Genomic DNA, 20,383 nt, shown 5'->3' with positions numbered 1-20,383 from the left:
AGGTTCCTTGACCTTTGTTTTATGACAAAACCAGCTTTCAGCAGGATTTGGATTATTTTCTTCCCTTTCTCAGAAACTTCTCCTGCTGTGTTGCCCCATACAACGATGTCATTAATGTATTGCAGGTACTCTGGAGCTTCACCCTGTGCCAATGCACTCTGGATCAGTCCATGGCAAATGGTGGGGCTGTGTTTCTACCCCTGGGGCAGTCGATTCCAGGTGCACTGGATGCCCCTCCACATGAAAGCAAACTTTGAGAAAAACATATTAGCCATATCACTTGGCTGCCTTTGATTCCAATTCCCATTGAAGTTCTAGCATGTCTGGCATGGCAGCACTCATCGGTGGTGTGACTTCATTCAGGGCATGATAGTTTACTGTCAGTCTGCACTTTCTCTTAGAATTTGGCACTGGCCATATGGGACTGTTAAAGGGTGAGCGGGTTCTGCTGATCACTCCCTGACTTTCCAGTTGATGGATCAGCTTATGGATAGCAATCAGGGAGTCTTGGTGTGATATTGTTGCCAGTGCACTGTTGTGGTTAGCAATTGGAACCTGTTGTTCTTCAGTCCTGAGCAACTCCACAACAGAAAGGTCCTCCAAGAGGCTGAGCAAAGCAGACAACTGTTTAATTTCCTCTGACTCCAAGGCAGCTATGCCAAAAACCCACCAGTAAGTACCCTTTTGGGTCCTTGAAATACCTTCTCCGGAGGTAGTCTATGCCAAGGATGCACAGAGCCTCTGGGCACAATGGGGTGCTTTTGCCACTCATTCCCAGTTAGAGACACTTTGGCCTCCTGTACAGTCAGCTGTTGGCATCCCTTGTCACTCCAGAAATACAGTGAGGGTTTACATACCGCAGCCATGTGAACAAACAAAACACCATTGTGACCAACAACTGTTTACCTTATATAATAAATGCTTATAACAACTTTGCTTTAACACACTCTGGTCAGATCTGTCATTATCTCAACCCTTCAAATCCCACACTGGGCACCAAAGAGGACTGTCGTGGTTTAGCCCCAGCCAGCAGCTGAGCACCACACGGCCACTTGCTCACCCCTCTTTCCTTGGCGCGATGGGGAGGAGAATGGGATGGCAAAGGTAAACCTTGTGGGTTGGGATAAGGACAGTTTACTGGGATAGCAAAGGGAGAGGAAAATAACAGCAGCAAGCACTTAGAATATACAAAATGGATGATACACAATGTAATTTCTCACCCGACGACCTGATCCAATGACTGACACTCAGACCCATCCCAGAGCTTCCGCTCCTCTCTGACTAACCTTTTTTTATGCTGAGCATGATGTCATGTGGTATGGGTCACCTGTCCTGGCTGTGTCCCCTCCCAGCTTCTGGTGAAAATTAACTCTATCCTAGCCAAAAAACAGGATATGCATGCAAAAACCACCATGGCATGCAGGCAGTTTTGATATTGTAGTGTTGCTTGCATACCTGTGCTAAGTCTGCCTCAGTAATTAAAAAACAGCACATGATGATCTTCAGTCATTGTGTTTCACCCACTTTCTTATTGTTCATAATTTCTTTTTTTTTTTTAATTGCCCTTGTTGTCTACTCTTAGCCATGCATGGTGCTGGTATGATGTATACCACAGTGCCGGCACACTTGAACTTCAGTGATAAAAACCATCACTTCTGCAGTGTGTGGAGTTTCTCCCAGCCAACATGCAGGCATGTGGACACTCCTGATCAATAACTACTCATTGCTTTTTACTTATGACATGCACATTTTAATTTATATTTCCTGCTGCTGCCAGAGGGAACTAATTTCCAGCACCAGAGATGCAATGCAGATACTTTAAAGCAGAATAGAATGGTCCTGGGATGAAATGATGTTACTGACCTGAAATGCTTCAAAAAGCTTGATTCCAAAACCTGCTGTGGTTTGAGCTTGCAGTTTCTGAGATAGGTTAACATTGCTCATCACACATTGTTGCTTTGTAAATTAAATAACGAAGCATTTGTGTGTGAGAGTTCCTGCTATAATTAGTAGTTAGGCTATGCTTTGAAAAGATCAGAATCTACATCACACGATGGTAGGGTCTGGAATTTGTTTTCCAAACTTGACTTTCAGTCGTAGAGACATGAAGTCTTCCAAAATCCAGGTTTGATTTATAATGCTTTGTTGGTGTATTAACTGTAGAAACATGAGTGAATAATCAGATAGCCCTTTGCGTAGCGTGATTTTTTTTTTTTTTTTTTTCAACTAAAGTAATAATCTGGCTTGAGTTATTTAGAGAAAAGCTACTGTGGTTGAGATGACCTTTCCCTTAGTTCTTCTGTAGATCTCAACTGTGAAGGAGCGATAAGTTTCTTTGAAGGATTTTGGTAAAGCAGCAAAACCAAAACCTAGAATTCTTGCCAGTTCTTGGCAATTTACATATATGAATTGCTATTAGCCTGAAGCTTCTGAAGTGCTGTACGAATTGTAATAGCACTTGTGAATCAGTCTGCTTTTAGATCTGTCAAATGGCATATATTTAACACTTATTAGCCTAGATACAACGTTTTAAAACCCTGCCACTCTTGCAAAAAATTTGAATTCCACATAACAATTTTACCCTAGCTGTTACAATCACAGATCAAACTACACAACATGGGATATGGGATATCCCAACGTGGGATATGGACACAATAGTTAAAGCAAACTCACTGAACATCTGGGGTTTTTTGGAATATGGAGACAGAAATTTAGTGTTTGGGTTTTTTTAATTTCTAAGCAGAATAGCCATTTTTGCAGTAATAGAAAGTTTCATCTGTTTTCCTTGCACAGAAAGTAAGAGTTGAGTAGGTTTGAATATGGTGTTAGAAAGACTTGGTGTTTCAACCTGACATTTTAACCTGTGATATTGTTACACTTATTTATAAATGTTCCTCTCTTCACTACTCTCTGTCTCTTAAGAATGGTGTTGAACAACTTGCTATTGTGAACCGATCAGGTCAGAATGCTTTTGTAGTAAAAACCATGAAATACTTCCTAGTCCCATCTAAAATTTTTGGGAAAACTGAGAGCTTGATCTCCTGATTTAACACAAAGAATCTTTCGGTGCCATTTCTTCAGACTAATAATGGGGCATTTCAAGTTTCTGTTTGTTTTCTTTTTTATAGTACTGGGTAAGCAGGGTGGTTGGTAGAAATCACTTTGAGGGGGCCAATGTAAATTCTAAGTCACTGAGATCCATTTAAGCAATAGCTGTTCTGGAAATAATCCTATATTAAAAGAATCAATTGCAGGTATTTCTGTGTCTCCGGGTCACATTTGTATTGGTTTTGGATCAAGTAAGGTAACAACACACTTCGAGTGCCAGAAAACCTGAGAAGAGGAAGGAGGAGTTGATGACATTTCTTCATTAATGTTCCTGTTCTCTATTATCACATTCAGGAGACTGTGACTAAAATGATGCTGAATTGCTGTTTCTAATATCCCATTGAGAAAAACTCACACCCTTAGTAAAAATCTGTGCTGTAGTATATATTGGGCCATTTTTAGAAACATGTTTATTGCAAAAAAATTTCCACTTGATTTTAGCTGAGATTCAGGTTTTGGAGGTATTAACCTGTTTGAAAATTCACTATAATTGTTTATCTGTGGTTGTGAAAGTTATCTGGAGATTTGGGGATGGCAGGAATGGAAAAATCACTTTTCAAAGATTTGTTTGGATTGTGATACTATATACTTAGTATTAAGTATTTTGTTGCTATTGTAGTAACTATAAAAAAAGCACTAAACTTCTAGTTTCTAGGAACATTTAGTCTGTTCCTGCTGGCGGAGTGTCCTGTAGGTATCAACCCACAGTTATTTTGGCTTCTTTCTACCATTTGTTACTAATGGAACTAAAATGCAAGAAGGTTACAGTTATGTAGCAGAAGGTAAGACTACCAAGATAGGCAGCAAGCCAATTCCAACTTTACGTGACACTGAATGATGCCAAAGTTAGGAGCCAGTGACCTGCACAATTCCATGCTGCTCAGCCCACCTTGACAACGTTTCTGCTTCCCTGCCCTGCAGAAGGCTGCACGCCTGTCCTGGTCCCGCACCTGCCCTCTCCAGCACTTCTCTGGAGGGCAGGAGGAGCAAGGAGTTACCCTGCAGTTGGAGCCAGTGAGGGTCTCTGTATCCCAGGGCTTGGGCATGGGATGCAGTCCTGTACTGCACACAGGTGCGAAGGATGAAGAAGATGCCAGTACCACCTTGTATTTTGCAGATAGACTGCTCTTCCTTGACTCCCTGTGAGATGAACTTCTGGTTCCCACAGGAACCATGTCTGAGGGAGGAAGGAAACACCCCCCTCGCCTCGTGACAGCTCCACCTTGCAGCCTCCTTGAGACCTAGAACCATAAGTCCAAAACACTGAATAGTCCTGCAGTGTTTAGTGATTTCATGATAGACTTTTTTTTTTGGTAGGAGCATTGTGAAAGATTCATTTTCCATCTAAAATATGTGGTGGGGTTGTTGTTGTTTTCAGTATTTTGTGAGTTTGGGGTTTGGTGGGGTTTTTTTATAAGATCTTTACAAATTATTAGTACTAGCATGTTATTGTTTTAACCATTAGCTAAACTCAGACTTTCTTTTCATCAGAAGTCTTTTGGAAAACAATGACTAACGTGTGTAACCCTTCCTCTTCAAAGGCATTGTAAGAGAGTTATGTGTTTGCTGTTCTCCTGGGAACACATTTCTTTCAAAGCCGTCTTTGAGCACTTACTATAAGGCAGCAAAAAGGTGCTGTTCTAACATGCCACTTAATAAACAATTTGAGATTTTTCCCTGTGGTGCAAGTAGTTGTTGGCATAGTCTTTTCATTTGAAAGATTGAAACTCACGTGTAAGGACCATGCTTTAAGTGACACAACTTTAGATTGATTATAGATGTTTCTGCAGTAACCTATACTGAATGGTAGTCACCAAAAAGAGGATGCATGGTGAGCAGTGCCATGGCTAAAAAACGAATGTGAAGAACATGACACTGGAAAGAATGTCTCTTCTGAGATGAAAGAAAACATTTAAGTAATGATACTTTGCAAGGGTAAAATAATGTAATCCCATTTCCCTATAGCTGAGTAGGAGAGTGGTGTATATTTGTGCATGTTCTTTTTTGGATATCTAATAGACTTGCAAAGGCTGTGAGACAAGTAGTTTCAAGGAACAGAGGTTTAGAAAAATCATCTTTTAATTCTGTTCTGTCAGACACTTTGGCAGTATAGAACATTTATCCTTTTTATCTTTACCTGTTGTCTTGGATTCTCCCTTTTTAAAACAGGTGATTCTTCAGTTACATATATGACAAAGTTTAAGGCTTGCTGAATATGAAGACCTTTTTTGGTGTTGGGTTCTGTGAGTATATTTTCTTTTAGGAAATGTCTTTTAGATTTTCAATTTTGCTTTAGAGAGCTTGCAGTGCTTTGGATTTAAAGTTCATGTGAGTTTTTAATTTATTCTTAAGGGTCCTAAAGAGTTTGGTTTAGTTCCTGTGTAATCTGTGAAGAAATTCAAGTTTACTTTGTCCTTCCTCAGTTTTGAGTTCTGCTCCCATTAAGTTTCTGGGGATAGAAACCCTATAAGCAGTAGACATCTAGCAAATTTTTCTAAAAACTTGTGAGCATTGGTAATAAATTTCCTGATTATCATTGAAAAAGTGGGAGGATTTTGGTCAGACATTGTAGAGGCACAATGGAGATTTTCTGGCTGTTTAATACTGAGTAATATTTTATTCTTAATTCTGTTGTGAATTTGTGTAGAACTGTATATGAACCTAAAGTTCAGTCTTTGTTATTTCACTGGCACCTGTCTTTGCAAAACTGGACTTCATGCAGGAGTCAAGAAATGTTAACTGGAACACTATGTAGTGCCACAGGAAAATATGTTGCTATAGTCTACCCCAAAAGCCAACTAACCCAGTTTTACCTGATAGAGGTCTGTTTATTTGAATTGGAGATATTGGGAATAAGAAGGAAATTAACACATTGTAAACCATACTGTTCTTTTGGAAGAATCAACAGTATCTTACAAGCACCAGTGCACAGGTCATGTCAGGCTAGAAATGTTATTCATTTTCTTATTGATCTCACATGTAAACCTGGCTTTCAGGTGACTTCAGTCAGAAGGTGGCAGAATTTTGCTTCCATACAATGTTCTGTATCTGAGGTTTCTTTACACACTATCAAAGGATGCTGTAGACTTGGGCATTGGGTATCTGTCTAGCCTGATTATTGAGTACAAGTAAAGTATGTTACACCTTTGCAGAAAATTGAACCTACTTTTTCCCACTAATTCAGCTTTCATTGCAATAAGAGGATCTTAGAGTGCTCACTGTTACTCTATATATCAGTATTTCAGTACATTTCCTTGTATTGTTTGTATGTAAAGGGTGATTTGTATTTTTTTTAAACAAAATCTGATGTATACATTTTTTTTAACAGCACACTGCAATTCAGTCTTCTGGAATTTGGGGGGGGGGGGAGGGGGGTGTTTTGTTTGCTTTTGTTAGTTGGGTTTTTTTGTCCTGCCCTTTATAAGTCATATTTTCATTAATATGTCAAGACACCTGCACACCTGGTTCGTTCTTTAAATCCAGCAGGTTTTTTAATTCTTACTCTGTGAGCCTAATTGAACATTTAAACAGTATTATAAAGCTGCAGTAAATTTTCTGTAGTTTTAGAAACAATTATTTTTCTTATTGACAGTAATTTTCTGTGTCTGGCTATGAAATTCCTCCAACTTTCTTACCCCTGTTCATGCCCCTGAACATGGTTTAAATAGATTTAGAAAGTGGTGTATGTATTGGAGATATATTTATTTATCAACAGAGAAATTACGTTTAGGAAAAACATGTAGGAAAAATTAGTGGATCTCTTTTGAAGAAATATAGAAATGGTATGTGGAGTGGCAGAAACAGCTGTGAAAGTGGCAGAAAGTGGCAGAAACCTTCTATTTGCTTCTGTTGGAAGGAAAACGTAAACGATTGGCTTAACAGAAAAATTAATATAGTCTGTTTTTTTCCTTAGAGAAGCAAAAACCCTTTTTAATTTTTTTTTAGGCTACATGACATTCTTCGTTGTCAAAAGACTGACTCTTTGCTCTCCTATGACATCCCAATATTTAGCATGCTAGTGAGACTCTGAATTCTTGTAGACCAAATTATGGAAAGTCAGGTAAGTGGCATTTTTCTTTATTATATTGCACAGCTTTTAAGTTATATGCAGTCGGTATGCAGATACATTGTAAAACTTACGTAGGAGAAATGCGCAATATAATAATATTAAAAAGCCACTTACCCACCTTACTGTTTGTGCAGCCAATTCCATGGCTCAGTATTCATTGTATGGTGGGCATGAAGTCCCCTGTACAGTGCATACTGAGGCAGGCAGCTGGTTAAGAATTAAGTCTTTCGGTCTTTTCTGTATCTGATACACAAAAGCACAAAGGACAGCTGTTACTCAGCTTGTGAGCAATGAGAACAAAGTGAGCTCCAGTGGTTGTTCTCTTTGGTATTTGACCGCTGCTGTTCAGATTTGTTTTTTCTTAAGGTTGAAGGCCAGGAAGGGCAGTTGGCATAGGTTGGAAATCGCTGCAAACCTATCCTGATTTGCTAGTGCTAACACTATTTTCCACTACCATATTAACAAGCATCAACAATGACTCATTTAGTTTACAGAACTAAAAGCTCCTCTTGACAGTAGTGCATTAAGGACTTTATTTTTGCTTTTGTTCTTTTACCTGTACGCTCAATACTTTTACACAGGAACTGGTTACAAAGAAAGTTTACAACTACTACTACAATGAACTAAGGATAACGTTATTGTATAGATACACAAAGAAGAAAGAAACTTGAGCAGGAGTAATGTTGCATATTTTTATTGTTATATAAATGAATTCCAAATGCCAATATTGTCTAAAAAGCAAATTCTGTATATGTAAATTATGTAAAGCACAAAAGCAACGTTTAATTTGATGCTTGTCAAACCAGTAATTTCCATTGTTCTCTCTTAAAAGTAATCATATAACTGCTCTCTGTATATGCGCTACAGATTATTTTTGGTGTAGAAAGTGACATTTAAGTAGTACTTAGCAGAGATTTCTATCCATGTCAGCTTTCAGATTTTAAGCATATTTGTTTTAGCATTATTTCTTAAGATCAAAATATTTAAAATCTTTTTTAGATCAAAAGGAAGTTTTTATTTATGGGTCTTTCCTGTATTCCCTACTGGATCTAGGAAGGATCTTGTTCTAACGTCGTGGAAGAAAATACTGCTTTGGGAATAGGTAAACACGGGAATTTCAATCAATATCATGAATTTTTCTGGGGTGAGAATGGGAATTTGACTAAAACATCTCCTTAGTCTTAGCTGTTGTAGAATCCAGCACTTGCCATAAGAAATAAAAAATAAAGTTGTGGGCATAAAACAGCAGTGGATCCATAAAGATACACTTGAAGCCAAAGTTGTAATTCATAAGTTGTTTCCACAAAACTCTGCATGTTGGTTTTTTGGTTGTTTTTTGGATGGTTTTTTTCCAATGGAAGTAGAAGTTAAGATGTACTTTTGAAGTTCAGTTTGTGGAAAGCTGTGCATGTTTCATCCCAGTTGCAGGGACAGCTTTGACAAGGCAAGAAAAGTGTTTTAATATCACCTTCAATGCCACCCTTGCCTGTCATAATGAGAAAGATGCCTGTTTGGTGACTGCTTTTTCCCAGCCCAAGCCAGCTGCCTCCAGCTAGACCTTTCTTAGGGAAGATCAATCACAAAATTGCATATATATCTCTTGGGAAATTCAGTGTGTGTGAGCAGTAAGCACAAACACCAGTGGAAATTCCCTATTTCAAATTTTTCACTCGCTTTGAAAGATTTCCTAGTGATCATGGTAATATTTGACAACCATAAATAAAGAGCATATAACCATATTTATAACTTAAATAAACAACAAGGCATTTTTACTAATTGTTAGGCATGAAAACAAAGCTCTTCTCTCATATCTAGGGTTGGTCCTCCAGATCAGGTTATAAGTATGTTGTCCTGACAATGTAGGTAATTTATGATACAGCCAGAGGTGTAATTGTTCTGTGAATAGAGGCTTTTAGCTTCCAGGAATATGAAGTATTTTTCATGAATATTAAGTAAACTTTAATGATTGAAGAAAAGAGCAAAGTGGAGGACAGTCGTTTATATCGTGTCTAAACTGGCCTACAGTCACATTAAAGTTTGTAACAGATTCGGAGTGTAGCTAAAATAATAGTATGGATTTCCTCCTCTTTTTCCATACCCTTTTCACCACTTTTTAGACATACATATAACTAAAAGGGTGAAGGCTATGTGCTTATTTACTATAATTTACAGGAGACATTAAAGAAAAATGGAAAGTAACTGTAATCAGTGCTGTTTGAGAAGTAGTGATAGATTGCAATTGAATGGTTTGAGGCTATTAATTGCGATGAGATTATACTAGTTCAGATACCTCTGGTGTCAGGTGCTTGAAATATTAGTTATTTCAAAGACAAATTGGATTATAAATTATTAGTAAATCTGTACCAAGGTCATTAAACCCACTTGTAAACTGTCAAGCATGGGTACTATTTCAAGTTGTAGTTTAGTCACTTGTATGCTAGGAAGGGACTTAGGAATTAAATTTAGGGGTTATATGGGACTATGTGCAGTAACTGAGTTCCTCTTGAGACTGGACGTTTCCTGTGCTTTCTACCCTCTTAATGAATTTTTGTTCAGGTTTAAAGTTTTCCTAGTCCACCCCTAGACTTTCCACCCGACGCTGTACAAGATGCTCTAGAGAGGGAGGAAGTTGCTTCTCCAAGGTGGACTTACGAACTCGCTTGACCACTTGGGGGAGATAAAAACCAGCAGATCTATGCAGCCCTCACACAAGTCACAAAGATGGTAATGACATCCCTGAATTTCCCCTCTGAGGGTCTACCATTGCTAGACAGTACTGTTGTCGGTAAAACAGTGTTATTGTCCAGTAGGATGGATAAAATGTATTGCACTGCATAGGTTTTCTTGGTAATACCATCCCATGTCATTCTTCTTGCTGTTAATCAAATGTTGTTTATTGAAAGAGGTACAGAATTGCTTAATGGTTTGGTATTGGATTTATTGAATTCTAAGGAATGATAAATTGAAACAGTAGAAGCTGAGCAATAGTTCAGTAGTTTAAAAGTCCTAACTTGTTTGCGTAGCTACTGAGTTTCACCATGTGTTCACGTTCTCACATGCACACATAAACGTTAGAGGATTCCAGTCCCCTGCACAAAATAATTAAACAAAGCTCAAAGGCCTGACAATGTGTACATCCAAAGCAGTGAAGGGGGAAAAAAGCAAGAGGACACCTTTTTCCATTTATTTTCTCCCATCAATGTTGTTTCATTCCAGGCTTGAAGCTTTCTCACTGATATGTTGTGTGTGGTGTGTGGCTATTTGCAGGAGTGTGTTAGCAGAGTTACAGGCATTTTGGACGACTATTTTTCACTCTCCGGTTTTTTACGTAAAATGTTTGTTATAGTCATTACAAAGCTTGGCATTCTAGATGTTCTGTTATATGTACTATTAAAAGTGCAATCATCCATGGGAAATATTCCCCAGCAATGTCCTGTTGGTAACTATAATAATAAACAGATGTAGTTTATGCAAAGCAAAACTTCTGTGATGGGCATCGCAGTTGCTCTCAAGTGTACTGGGCTGGAGCTAGGGTTTGGGTGCATTGGGGCTCCTGTTTTCATTCTGCTTTGATTTTTTTCTCCTGTGATCTTTAGTTTCTATTCCTTTTCAGCCATTTCTGGTAGTCGAGGAGCAATTCTCTCCTCCTCTCTCCTGCTGTGTATCTGACGTTAGGTCTTTGCTCAAATGCCACTCCCTTGCCAGAGGTACCTCCTTCAGGCTCATTCTCAGACGTATTCATGCTGGTTACTAAAATGACAGGGTTGGTGTTTTCTTAAGTGACCTTGCATCCTTTGCTGGAGTGAGTCTTGGTCTGCTGAGATGGATCCTAACAATGGGTTTTTCCTTCCTGGCCTTGCTTTGAGACTTCATGGCCCTGCAAGTTACTTTATGAGGCTCATAAGCCTTGAGGCAAATTGAGATCTTACCCAAGCTGAGTCAGTTCTAATAAGGAAATTAAAGGACCAGAGGTCTTGTCACTCTTTCAGCTCACTTCCAGCTTGATGAGCAGGACCACGAACACTGTGGGATCTTGTTCCTTCCATCTGTCAGCACTGTTCTCCCCCTTTGTTCCTGCCAGCTGGTGCTGAATAACTCTGTCATGCCCAGAGGAGATGGAGCTAAAGCACTTCGCGCTTCTGTCTGTCAGTCCCGCTGGACTTACTATTATTGCAACCCCTTGCACCATCAGTGCACAAAATGTTGATCCGCCCAATTAGAGCTGCAGCAGTTTGCTCCAGTGTTGTTTGATTTCATAGATCGCTTCTCTGTCAGTGCTCAAAATGTGATCCTCTTCTGGCATTGCGACTTGTGGCCCACGGTGACTTTTTCCCTTCCTCCCTGGGGCCCAGCGTGAGTCTTTCCTCTGCTGCTTCTAACAGGCAAGATCACCTGGCTGCTTGCTGGGAATATCCGAGGCATGCACAGGACGTGTTGGTTCCTTGTCCAGACATCACAGGCATCAAACCTCTGCAGCATCACAGAGCTGTCTGTGGATGATGCCACATTTAGCAAACGTGTCTTAGAGATGCTGTATGCCCGGAAACTCCAAGATTCCCTTTCCACGTACTTCCTCAGGTCACCCACTGCAACTGCACGTAGGGCGAATTATTGAAAAGAAAAAGATTGTTTATCAGTCTTTGTTTTTTGTAGAGATGTGATGTCCATTAAAAAAATTCATAGCCCACGCTCCTTCCTCTGTTCATTAGAAAACCCGTAGCATACATTTCAGTCATATTGTGAAACTAGTCATCTCTTCAAAAGGCTAAACTTTCCAGTTACTTCAGATAGTTCTCTCAAGTAAGAAAATAAATGTTAGCTCTATGAAGTGTTGTGTAATTTATATGTGCTTTTAAAAACAAAGAAATTATTTGTCAGTAGATGCAACTGAAATAATGTTACATCTCTTAATTCAAAAAGCCATGTATCATACGTTTCACATAATGTGTGAATATTATTTTCAGACATTTAAAGAGGTGACTTGTTTCACAATATGACTGTAATGGAATTAATAGAGTACTGTGCCCATATGATTTGTTATAAGGATGGGTTTTGGTTTGGTTTTAAACTTTATAAATAGCTATATAAATGCACTTGTCAGGTATTTTTACATTTTTTAAAAAATACTTCATTACCCACAAACTCAGAAGGTGAAAGAGTAAAAACTTTACATCCTCAGTGCAGACATAATATCCACAGCCTTGTTTTGCCTTCTAATTCCTTGCATGGTTTTGTTTTCTTTGCTTATTTAGATCTTTGGTTTTCCACTCAAATATTTTCTGGTTTTTAATATTGTCTGAGAGTTAAATATAAAATACAATACTGATAATTCTAATGACAACAGGTATTAGACTTGGTAAGGTAACCCTTTATCTTTCAGTGTTGTTCTGTTCCAAGTATCCAGCAAGCATTTAGCATCTGTGCTGTGCAGGAGTTCAGCTGCCTTATACTGTGCAGGGGGGATAATCTGTTCAGCAGAAAGCTATAGAGTATAGAATATAGACTGTAAAATATAGAATGTTTAATTTCCTGAATCCCCTGTACATCTAGATACCTGTAGCAGAGGAAAGATGGCTGCTTATGAAGGGAAGGAAAAAAGGACAAAATAACATGTTCTACATTCAATACTAATTATACTCCCATGTCTGCCTTCAGAGGGTGCAGCATCTGGCTTTTGCCTCTCTCTTTTGACAAAGGGACTTCAAGCATTTTATGTCGCTTTTACTTGCTCCGTCACAGAAACCTCTGATTGCTTCGTCATTCCAGAATCTTTTAGGCTGGTGAGGAAGCATCAATCATCATTCATACCTTTACAATTTGATATTTAGGTGGAAGAGCAATGTCCCTGGAAGTTGTAGCATTTTGCCAGTGCTCAGCTCAGGAAAGAGCATCAAAATTTCATCGCTTCCTTTTTAATCTTGGTCACATTTTCCTTAATGCTGTACAAAAATTCCTCTCACTCACTATGTTCAGTTCGAAAGCATGTAATATAGATGACATTTCAGTTGGGGAAGGACATGTTGGAACATTATAGTTGATTCAAGTGAGTAATAACGCTACATATGATTTTAACATCTTTTCTTGTGGTTGAGGGAAGAGCTTTTGGCTTTGTAATGTTTTGTTCTTTTAAATTAAAAAAAAATAAATGTTAATTTCCAAAGCTGTAACAAGAATTATAACAGAGGTTTGCTGCTACCCTGCTACGTGTCTTGCATGGCTACCTACCCCTGTTTGAAGTGGGTGTAACAGGCTGTCTCACTGTAGGTGAAGAGTTCTGAATCAGCAGCATTTCTGCGGGCACTTTGTGCTTGCTCAGGACTCAGTAATGTAAGGTGTGGCTGTAAATATAGCCAGGCAGGGAAGGGCAAAACTGGCTGAGAATTTTAGTCTAACATAAAGCTTCTTTCCCCATAGCATAGCATTCCTTGTCACTTAGGAAGAAGTTAAAGGCTAAACTGGGAACGAAAAGTTGGATTCCAAAATAAATACATAGAGGGGAAAATGGAGAAGAGTATATGTCATTCTTACAATGTGAGGAAAGTAATCACAGCCATGCCTTCATTTTCTAAAAATGGGTTTGAAGGGTGCCTCCTTTGCATTAGGCAATTCCCTGAATGATCTATTTTTCATAGAATCATAGAATACCAGGTTGGAAGGGACCTCAAGGATCATCTGATCCAACCTTTCTTGGCAAAAGCTCCATCTAGACAAAAGCACCGTCTAGACAAGATGGCCCAGCACCCCATCCAGCTGAATCTTAAAAGTGTCCAATGTTGGGGAATCCACCACTTCCCTGGGGAGATTATTCCAATGGCTGATTATTCTCATTGTGAAAAATTTTCTTCTAGCATCCAATCGGAATCTGCTCAGGAGTAACTTGCACCCTTTACCCCTCATCTTTTCCATGTGACTCCTTGTAAAAAGGGAGTCTCCATCTTCTCTGTAGCCACTCTTTAAGTACTGGAACATGGTGATGAGGTGTCCCCTAAGCCTTCTTTGTCAAGGCTGAACAAACCCAGTTCTCTCAGCCTTTCCTCATACAACAGGCTTCCCAGTCCTTTGATCATCCTGATGCCCCTTCTCTGGACCCTCTCCAGCCTGTCCACATCTTTTTTGTATAGTGGGGACCAAAACTGAACACAGTGTTCCAGGTTGGCCTGACTGGCGCTGAGTAGAGTGGGATAACGACTTCTTTATCTCTGCTGGCGATGCCCTTGTTGATGCAACCCAGCACCCTGCTGGCTTGCTTTGCCGCAGCAGCACGCTGTTCACTCATATTGAGCTTGTTGTCCCCCAGGACCCCCAGATCCCTCTCCACAGAGCTGCTTTCCAGCCAGGTGGATCCCAGTCTGTGTTGCAGTTCTGGATTATGTTTTCCCAGGTGCAAGACCTTACACTTGTGCTTGTTGAACTTAATAAGGTTCTTGTTAGCCTGCTCTTCCAGCCTACCCAGGTCTTCCTGCAGGGTGGCTCTCCCTTCCGAAGTGTCTACTTCCCCATTCAGTTTGGTATCATGTGCAAACTTCATCAAGGTGCACTTGATCCCATAATCCAGATCACTTATGAAGATATTAAACAGTGTTGGGCCCAATATCGATCCCTGGGGGACCCCACTTGTGACAGGTTGCCAGTTTGAAAAAGAGCTATTTACCACCACCCTCTAGGTACGGCCTGTCAGCCAGTTCCCACCCACTGCACAGACCATTTGTCTAGACCATAACACATCAGTTCCTCTAGGAGGAGGCTGTGGGAAACCATATTGAAAGCCTTGGAGAAATCCAGGTAGACCATGACTGCTGCTCACCCACATCAACCAAGCAGGTTGCTTTGTCATGGAAGGCGATCAAGTTTGTCAAGCACGATTTGCCCTTGGTGAATCTGTGCTGGCTTTTCCCAGTCACGTGCTTCATTTGAGTTTTGATAGCCCGCAGAAGGATTCATTCCGTAACTTTCCCAGGGACTGAAGTAAGACTGATGGGCCTATAATTTCCTGGATGCTCCTTTAAGCACTTCTTGTAGGTGGGGGCAACATTAGCCTTCTTGCAATTTTCTGGGACGTTCCTCAATCTCCACGACTTCTCAAATATTATGGAGAGCAGCCTCGCAATGATGTCAGCTGGCTCTCTTAACACCCTTAGGTGGATATTGTCGGGGCCCATCAATTTTTAAGAGTCAAGCTCCTGTAATAGTTTGCGTGCCAGCTCCTCCTTCACTGATGGGGGTGGGGGTGTCCATGTTTGCATTGACCTGGATTTTTGTACCCAAGAGTCTGTGCAGGATCCTGACAAGTTGTGGCACCCTCTCGGCAACATCTCAGACCTTAGCTCCCAGAAGGCAGCACACCTCTCCTGACTCCCTGTCTGGCTGGCAGATGGGTGCCTCAATGCCCCTCAACAGAGAGTCACCCACTATGGGCACTCATTGCTTCCTTTTGCGGTATCCACTGTGTGCTGCTGGTAGAGTTTCTCCTTGCAGACCTTGCTTGTGCGTGTCTACGGATATTAAAGCTTCATATCTGGTTTTGGTTGTAATGCTGGAGGATGGGGACTGAAGCAGAGTCCTGTTTTTGTGGGTCAGCAGGGTCCAAGGTGCCTCATTCTCTGTGGTGTCTACCACAGGAGCAAGGTTCTGAAACCACTTCTCTATCTCCATCTTGGCTCCTCTAATACTGCACAGCCTTTTAACTGTTTCTTGCGACTCGACCACCTGACGCAATAGATCATCAACCTGTGCGCGTCTTTCACAGGTACTTGCCTTTTCTCTGGGAGCAGGGTCTCTGCACTTCTGCGAAGAAGCAAAATATCATTCCTCGTATATGTAGAAAGCATAACTGTTCTAATGTACAAAAAAGCTAGTTCTGCAGAAAGCTTTGAATAGAATATGAATATGTAGAATAAGGAAGATAGTGCAGGTTATGTATAGTTCTTTCAGTGAATTCTGAAAAATGCTCACTGACCTTGCAATGATGCGTGTATAAGAGAAATTTCTTGTGTTTATTATGTCCTGTGGAATGACTGTCATATAGGTCGTGTCCACGCGGGTAGGTATTCCTAATGATCCCCAGGCTGGTGCATCACCTTTTGGATGGCAGACGCTTTGAAGGATGGGGAAAGCTGTGTGTTCCTTCACCAACCTCTTGTTCATTGCTGTTGTCTGGCATCCATTGAAACCATTGGCAACACTGAGCTATCATCTGATGATCACCCAAGTTTTTAATAGATGTGCAAGCCATCTATAGTTATTACATCATAGGTATTGATGTTGCATTATTTGCTGCCACCATCATGTATATCCCCAGTGACCCTTATAGAAGTACGGTCACTTTCTCCACAAAAATATTTGTGTCTTTTGCACTTGGTTATTGTGCGTGTGTGCATTTGGTTTTGTAGTACTGCAAGAACATTTCTGTTTCACTTCACAGATTGCTAGACCTACATCTACTGTGTCTAAATCTCAATTTTGCTTAGAGAATCTCCTGCATCCTCTACATGTAATAAGAGTGGCCTCCTGCTTTACAGAATGTGCCTGGAAGTAAGCAGCAGTTTTCAATAAAGCCTCCCAGTCTACCCCATTCTCTTTATTATTATGAACAAAGTTTGAATGCATCATAGCCCAATTAATACATACGTGCTGCTTTAAGTCAGCTTTGCCTTCTGCAATAGAGGTGTATTAACCCTTAATGAGATCTGAGAGAACGCCTGTTAATGGAGCTATAATGTGGCTCTTGGCAACCAATGCTAAAAGGTTTCTGCAGGCTGAAACAAAATATGCTTCAAACTTGCTTTGAGTTTGTTCAGAGAGTGGTGTGGCATTATAAGATGCCTACAGTGAAACATGTGATTGTTTCCAATTGTAAATTAATGGAGAATTCTCTACAGTAATGGTCATCACATTGGCATAGCAGTGCTGCAGTGGCAGTGAATTGTGGTTTTTAAGAACCATAATGTTACATCAAGAGGATCATTACAGCTGAGCCATCCAACCAAAATGCCCTGAACAAATGAAACTGCTTGTTTAACAGCACTCTGTCAATCAGTGCTGCATAACAGCTTCATGGTTTCAGTCTGGAACAGCATCCCTGAGGACCAAGGAGTTAGGCAGAGAAGTAGCATAAGAGAAGGACTCAGTCTAATTGTTACTGGACAATGTGGATAATGTAAAACGCAACCTGATGCAGTTGTTTTGTTTTCTGCATGACAACAAATTATTTTAACATCACTGTTACGTAAAGCGAGAAACCAATAAAGTTTCGTTTCTCGGGATTGTGCTCATATTAATAGGGACAGTATTCAGTAATTATCTGTTGTTGGTTGTTTGGGTTTTTTTTAATTCCCAAGCAGAGCAATCCCTTTTGTTAAAGACATGCCAGTCTATAAAGAGGTGTTTCTTCTTTTTTGAGATTGTATGTTTACCACTAAAACAAAGTTCACACAAAGAACAATTGATTTATAAGAACTTGACTTACTCTTCATTGTCTTTAGTATGAGATTACATTGTATTAGTTGATGTTACCATGAAGCTAGCAAAAATATTAGATTGAAAATTACAGTTAAAAAAAAGGTACCATCTGTAAGTTTGGTGCTAGACTTTGCTTATGATGGTGAAGTAATTCAGTTACTACAAAATGGCTTAATAAAGCGTAAGTTTATAGTTGCCATCTGATTCGTATTCACTTTCTATATTTTTTGTAGGTGACTTTGGCTTTTTTTAAATGAAGCAACAAAAAAAGGCTAGGCAGGATACTTTCTTTTCCAAATACATAGGTAAACAACAGGAATAGCTAATATACCTGTTGCAATGAATTTATTTTTCTTTAATCCCCTGAAAGTATATTGCTAAAAACCATCCATTTGTGGCTGGGTCTCCTTTGTTGTTGAAAGTTTACATCAGTGTCCACAGGTCTGTGGGACCACTCACTGTTTAAACTCTTGGGGGAAACTATGATGTGTTCAAGCTACTGTTATAGCTGAGGGTAGCCCAGTCAGCATCTTCATGCTGGGTTGTAAGGTGATGAATAGAATATACAGAAGAAGGAAATTGGAGGAATCTTCAAAATCTTCCTTATGCAAATATTTGGACATTATCATGTTGCTATAATTTTCTCCTGCAAACCACTTTGAAGGAGTTGGGATGGGGAAACGGCCAGTGTATACAGTTACCAGGCAGTCTGAAGAGCAGAAATCTGTACTCGTATCTTATTTTGCAGGCAGAGCTTCCCTGGATGTTAGTAGGGAACAACGGCTCTCATACAAAGACAGAACATGGTCAGAAAATTCTGGGGAGAATGCAGAACAAGTTTGGGGAAATATTCTGATGTATTTAATTCTTGCTGTAATTAAATGGTCTTTCAGAGCAATGATTAATGTGGAATCCAGAGGTTCACTGTGCGAACTGTTTCTTTCACATTTATACAGAAATGACTGATTGAAACTAAATTATATTTGTATGACAGAAGATCTAAAAATACAAAATGTGTTGCAAGCCCCATTTAATTCAGCAGTTAAATGTGAGGTCATCTTTTGTGTCTTTGGTTATGCATTTTTAACATTGTTTTAACATGTTGGCATTATGTATTTTATTCTATGGGAAAAAAAGGAAAGAGGGGCTTTCTGGGCTTGCAAATTTTATACCGCTAGAATCAGAGATCTCTCCTCAATCTGTCTTTCCGTAACAGATTAGAATAGCAGTCTCTCTGATCTCTTGGGGCTTCTAATTACAATGTGTTTAAGTCTTTACTGAGCTAGTATTTGAGGCAATGCAGAATTTAGAAATGCAGCCCATCAGCAGTTTGCTGGATTCTAGTTTCTGCATGCAGAATATTAAGGAAGTATGAATGAAGTTTAATAAAATACATTGAGGCATTATGCAATTATATATTGCTGCCACAAAAATATTACAAGTATTTTGTAGAAAATTAAAGGCTATCATCCTATTACCGTGAAATAAAATCTGTCTTAAAATTCATAAACAAAATCTAATTATGAATGCCAATATATGGAATTAAAGGAAGGAAGTAGTAGGATGCAGTTTTTCAGTGCATCCTTTTTAGTGGTTTTGTCATACAAAAAGTAGAAAGGGAAAGGCAGCATTAGAAGATGCAAGGCAGAGTCTCCCCTAGCTCTCCCTTGTTCTCCAGCACCTCTCCAAGGCTCTTACATGTTCTGCTGAGACAGGCTTGCGCGTGCCCCCTTCACAGAGGAAGTTCGTTTTGGAAATGAGATGTTGAAGTAGTTCACAGCTGCTGCTTTTGGAGAGGAGGAAGCCCTGTTAATAGGAGAAACGATGAAAGCAAGAGAAGACTTAAGGGCACAAGGGTTAAAGATGAATAAACGAATAGAATGAAGCAGGGTGGGAAAGGAAAAATAAGTATTAGTTGTTACTGCATTCCTCCAACTACTTGAGATTTGCAGCTCCCTGGTATTTTTTATGTGGGTTTGACCACCATTATATATAAATGAGAACCAGAGAGATGCAAGTCTTTCCCAATTAGTGTCTGCTTAAGAAACAACCTACTTTAAAATTATGTCTCTATTTCTTCTAGCTTGCTGTCCTGGATCTGTCAGCTTTTACCACCTCCTTTGTAAATTATGTGCCCTGATGTCAGACAAAAAATTTTAACCTGTCTTATAGTTGATGATTTGATACAGATACAGAATCACACCAATGTTACAGAGAAGACATTTTTCAACCTGTGGTAGTTGCACCTATTCTGCCCATCCTATTGTTGTACAAGACCGTAGGCTCTGTTAAATCAGAGCAGGTTCTTTAAGAAACACTTTTGTATTTCTGCTTGAAGATGTACGTTAATCTGGTACATAAGTAAAATGAAAAAGACAGACCCCACCAGGGTTTTCCTGTGCTTTCCCCTGGTATAATTAAGGTCTTGTGTTGATTTCACAGTTCAGCATGTTGGTGTTCGTCAATGACACTAACTCTGTTAGAAACCAAGGGAAATTGGAGTCTTTTTTTTCTTTTTAAATTAAATTGTTAAATTGTTTGGCTGAAGTGTCCAATTAGCACTGGTCCAATTACAAAATACCCTGGTGAAGGAAAGCAGGAAGCAATACATCTTGCTTCCTAAGTAGAAACTTCATTTTATTTTTAATCAGTGTTATTAAGGAAGACTTCCCTGGGAGTAGGCTTCACTGAGGGTTTGTTCATTATCAGCTCGAGGTGAAGCCAAAAAGAACCTTTCTTATTTCATAC

At 39.6% G+C, this 20,383-nt stretch overlaps 1 protein-coding gene across 8 annotated transcripts in view; it reads left to right on the top strand.

Moving 5' to 3' along the window:
* LYRM4 (LYR motif containing 4) overlaps window positions 1-20,383 on the top strand; it is a 94,460-nt gene that overhangs the window by 37,135 nt on the left and 36,942 nt on the right. The window contains exons 3-6 of one of the 8 annotated variants that reach the window (XR_008576154.1): window positions 5,278-5,351; window positions 7,054-7,168; window positions 8,177-8,279; window positions 9,734-10,498. The exons of 1 other annotated variant lie outside the window; for it this stretch is intronic. The gene's annotated coding sequence lies outside the window, so the exon portion shown is untranslated. Of the gene's footprint in view, window positions 1-5,277; window positions 5,352-7,053; window positions 7,169-8,176; window positions 8,280-9,733; window positions 10,499-20,383 lie in introns of those variants that run through there. 6 more of the 8 variants (XR_008576153.1, XR_008576152.1, XR_008576156.1 and 3 more) reach the window with 6 other exon arrangements.

The sequence above is a fragment of the Grus americana genome, chromosome 2, assembly GCF_028858705.1.
Source record: "Grus americana isolate bGruAme1 chromosome 2, bGruAme1.mat, whole genome shotgun sequence".
NCBI lineage: Eukaryota > Metazoa > Chordata > Aves > Gruiformes > Gruidae > Grus > Grus americana.
Note: the sequence above shows the minus strand (reverse complement) of the source record. Positions and strands in the feature narration are given on the sequence as shown.